At 36.4% G+C, this 4,979-nt stretch overlaps 1 non-coding gene across 1 annotated transcript; it reads left to right on the plus strand.

Annotated features, from left to right (window-relative positions):
- Positions 1-3,610: 3,610 nt before the first annotated feature.
- LOC128292508 (small nucleolar RNA R71) lies at positions 3,611-3,717 on the plus strand. Its single transcript, XR_008282493.1, has one exon. It is a non-coding gene; the product is annotated as a small nucleolar RNA R71 (small nucleolar RNA).
- Positions 3,718-4,979: the final 1,262 nt, after the last annotated feature.

A 4,979-nucleotide genomic window follows, 5' to 3' on the forward strand; every position in this document is an offset into this window, starting at 1 on the left:
AAAACCTAATTCAAGTATTTTGTGTGCAGTCTTAGTTCCAGTATAGTGTCCTCCGGTTGGCCCTGAATGGCAATGTTTCAATATTTTTTATGTTTCTGATCCTATAACGCATCTTTTAATGACTTCATCTGCACATCTACGAAACAGAAAGGGGTTGTCCCAAAAGTAGTGTTTCACATAATTAAAGAATCGCTTCTTTTGCTGGTGTGTTAACCCTTTTCGGATAATGTTAGCGGCTAAAAAATTTGCGATGTCCACAAACCAAGGTACTTCGTAGTCAGATATAGTGAAAAATTATTCTTTAGGGAACGAATCATTTATTTCAACTTCATCTAGTTCTCTGGTATTGGAGTTTTCAAGCCTGGACAGATGATCAGCCGCAAGATTTTCAGTTTTTTTCTTATCCTTAATTTCCAAGTCGAATTCCTGCAATAGGAGAATGCATCGAATGAGTCGAGGATTTCCATCAGTTTTAGTTAAAAGGTAGCAAAGGGCGGAATGGTCAGTGTACACAACAACTTTAGACAATATGAGATATGATCGAAATTTATCAAATGCAAAAACCACAGCTAGCAACTTTTTTTCCGTAGAGGTATAATTCTCTTGTGTCGCTATCAAAGTTTTGCTAGCATAATAGATAGGTTGAAAATGCTTGTCTCTCCGCTGTCCCAGTACTGCACCTACTGCAAAGTCACTTGCATTACATATTAATTCAAATGGTAAATTCCAATCAGGTGCAATTATAATTGGAGCATTAATTAATTTATCCTTTAGAATATTGAATGCTTCTACGCACTCCTCATTGAAATTGAAAGGTATATCTTTTTCTAGCAATTTAGTCAAAGGCTTAGCTATTTTAGAAAAATCCTTAATAAATCTTCTAAAAAAACCAGCATGTCCTAAAAAGCTTCTAATAGCCTTAACCGAACTAGGAGGTGGTAATTTTTCGATTGTTTCTATTTTAGATTTGTCAACTTGAATCCCTCTACTAGAAATTTTATGCCCTAATACAATGTCTTCTTGAACCATGAAGTGGCATTTCTCCCAATTAAGCACAAGGTTCTTTTCCTCACATCTTATTAAAACTCGTTTTAAATTTTTAAGGCAGAGATGGAAAGAGTTACCGAATACCGAGAAATCATCAATAAATACTTCCATGATATCTTCCACGAGTTCGTCGAAGATGGCCATCATACAGTGCTGAAAAGTGGAAGGAGCATTACATAATCCAAAAGGCATTCTACGATAAGCGAACGTACCATATGGGCATGTGAATGTCATTTTTTCTTGATCTTCAAGACCTATTGGGATTTGGAAGTAACCCCAGAGCCCGTCTGGAAAGTAGTAGTACATGTGCCCGGATAATCTTTCCAACATTTGGTCAATGAATGGCAAGGGGAAGTGATATTTTCTTGTGGAATCATTCAGTTTCCTGTAATCGATGCAAACTCTCCATCCTATGACTGTCCTTGTTGGGATTAATTCATTCTTCTCGTTTGTCACAACCGTCATGCCGCCTTTCTCAGGGACAACTTGCATTGGACTTACCTAAGAACTGTCAGAAATAGGATAAATAATCCCAGATCTAGAAGTTTAATTTCCTCGACTTTTACAACTTCCTTCATGTTGGGGTTCAGTTGTCTTTGAGCTTGTACACACGGTTTCTATTCATCTTCCATCAAAATTTTGTGCGTGTAAAAAGAAAGGCTGATTCCTTTAATGTCAGATATTTTCCAAGCTATGGTCTTTTTATGTTCTTTTAATACTTGGATTAATTCCTCTTTCTCCTTGGGTTGCAAGTTAGTAGCAATGATAACTGGTAATGTAGAGTTATTTCCAAGGAATGCGTACTCCAAGTGGTTTGGTAATTGTTTAAGTTCCACTTTGGGAGGCTCTTCAATAGAGGGTTTTTTTGCTTAAGCTAATTGTTTAGCTTAATGCCCTCATATTCTACTTGTCTTGAAGAGTACTCATTAGGTTCATCATCTGTCTCCTCTTCTTGAGATAGATACAGTTCCAATGTGTCCTCATGTATAATTTCCTGAAAAGAGTCTTGAGTTGTATGATCAATAGAGTCAATAAATAACATGAATCATCCTGTTCCCTAAAGAACCTCATAGCATCATAAATTTTAAAGATAATCTCCTCGTCACCTACTCTAACTACCAATTTACCATTACCCACATCGATTACAACCCTAACAGTGGCTAAAAATGGGCGCCCTAAAATTAAGGGCACTTCCAAATCTTCATCCATGTCAAGCACAACAAAGTCAACAGGAAATATGAATTTATCTACTTTCACGAGTATGTCTTATATAATGCCCCTAGGATATTTAATAGATCTATTGGCTAATTGAATACTCATCCTAGTAGGTTTAGGTTCCCCAAGACCAAGTTGTTTGAACATTTTATATGGCATCAAATTAATGCTAGCGCCTAAATCAACTAGTGCTTTCTCAACATTCAAACTACCAATTAAACAAGGGATAGTAAAACTCCCTGGATCTTTCAGTTTGGTTGGCAACTTGTTTTGGAGTATGGCTGAGCACTCCTCATTGAGTTCTACTGTAGACAAGTCCTCGAATTTCCTTTTATTTCTAAGAAGCTCCTTCAAAAATTTTGCATATGTAGGCATTTGTGAGATGGCTTCAACAAAAGGTAAGTTGATATGTAATTACTTAAAAAATTCAAGAAACTTACCGAATTACACATCAATGCGATCTTTTTTCAATTTTGCTGGGTACAAAACTGGAGGTTTATATTATTTTGGCACTCGTTTGTCACTATTTTTGATTTTTTCACCTCTTTCGCTTATCACGACTTCTTGTGTTAGCTTTTTTTCAGTTTCTGCTAACACTTTCCCCCTCCTTAGTGTAACTGCTTCCACATGCTCTTTGGATTGGGTGTTACTAGGTAAACTCCCTAGTGGTCTTTCTAAAATTAATTTGAATAGCTTGCTTATCTGAGTTTCGAGCCCTTGGATCAATACTTGTTGATTCTTAAGTGTTGTCTCAGTGATCTGCAAACGAGTTTCTGACACCGATATAAACTTTGGGAGCATCTCTTCAAGGTTCGGCTTCTTTTCCTGTTGGTGGGGTGGCTGCTGAAAACCCGGAGGATGTTGTGATCTTTGATTCCCTTGGCCTCTACACGAAAAATTGGGATGGTTCCTCCAACCTGCATTGTAAGTGTTACTAAATAGATTGTTTTGAGGTACAGGATTATTACCCATGTAGTTGATTTGCTCGTTATCCATGCTATGGCCATAAGGTTGGTATTCTGAATGGCTTGTTCCACTGCTAATTGCTTCGCACTGCATTACTGGGTAAACTTGTGAAGAACTAAGAAAACCATCAATCTTTTTATTTAAGAGTTCTACTTGATTAGAGAGAATGGTTATCGAATAGACATTATAAACGCTGGCTGTTTTCGTTGGCTTTGTTCTCATGACTTGCCACTGATGGTTATTCAGTGACATCTCCTCAATAAACTCATAGGCATCTTTAGGTGTTTTATTATTGATGGTTCCGCCAGCAGCTGCGTCAACCATTTGTCGAGTCGAAGGATTTAGACCATTTTGGAATGTTTGTACTTGGAGCCAAAGCGGTAACCCATGGTGAGGGCACCTTCTCAAAAGGTCCTTGTATCTCTCCCATGCATCGTAGAGTGTTTTTAAATCCATCTGCACAAAAGAAGAGATATCATTACATAATTTAACTGTTTTAGCCGGCGAAAAATATTTTAGTAAAAATTTTTCTGTCATTTGTTCCCAAGTAGTAATTGATCCTCGTGGTAACGAGTTCAACCATTATTTAGCTTTGTTCCTCAATGAAAACGGGAATAACCGAAGATGAATGGCATCATTAGAAACACCATTAATTTTAAATGTATCGCATAGTTCTAAGAAATTGGCTAAATGAGCGTTGGGATCCTCATCCTGCAAACCATCAAACTGAACAAATTGTTGTATCATTTGAATAGTGTTAGGTTTTAACTCAAAAGTATTTGCAGCTACAGCAGGTCTAACTATGCTTGATTTAGTTCCTGTTAAAGAAGGTTTAGCATAATCTTACATAGTGCGTGGAGCAGGATTTTGATTAACGTCAATTATAGGAGGTAGCTGATTGCCTTTTTTTCAGCCATCTCTTAAGTTGGGGGTTGAGTATCGTCTTCTTGCTCGTTCTCTGTGTATCTTAAGCTTCGGCTGATTTCTCTTTGATTTCTGCGAGCTGTACGATCAATTTATTCGTCAAAAAGTAATGGTCCTGACTAGTCATAAACTATAAAAACCTGTCAAGAGAAAGAAAAAGTAAGTTAATAAATAATAATAATAAAAAAATTAAATTAAATTGCAAGAAAAATAAATGGCTAAAGTAATAAAAATTGAGTGTTCCTAATATCTTAGCTCCCCGGCAACGGCGCCAAAAACTTGATCGCGTGATTTCGTGATAGGTTTTAAATATTTATAATTACTTATTCTTGAACAAACTATTATTGCGATGTAGGCAAGTGTACCTACCGAACAATAGTATAGTTTTAGCAAGACCAGATTGTCGAACCCAAAGGAACTAAAAGTACTAGTAATGACTGTCTTTTTATTATCTAGCCTAAGAATAAAGAGGATTTGTTTTAATTAACTAATTATCTAAACTAAGAACTCACAAAGAAAAGAATTGGGGAATTGATTTTGGGGAAAATTGATTGACTTAAGACAATACCTAACGAAAAATCCACCTAGACTTTACTTGTTATTCTGGACGATTTATTCATTCAACTTGTTCCGTAGAGATCCCTAAGTTATGTTATTATCCCTATTCAAGACTAATAACATCTAATCCCTAGATTGAATAATCGAGACTTTTCTCTAATTAACACTCTAGGGTTGCATTAACTCGACCTATGGATCCCCCTATTAGGTTTCACCCTAATCTGAAAAAATATTGTCACCCTATGTCTAGGCGTGCAATCAACTCCACT

The sequence above is a fragment of the Gossypium arboreum genome, chromosome 4 (assembly GCF_025698485.1).
Source record: "Gossypium arboreum isolate Shixiya-1 chromosome 4, ASM2569848v2, whole genome shotgun sequence".
In the NCBI taxonomy this organism is placed as follows: Eukaryota; Viridiplantae; Streptophyta; class Magnoliopsida; order Malvales; family Malvaceae; genus Gossypium; species Gossypium arboreum.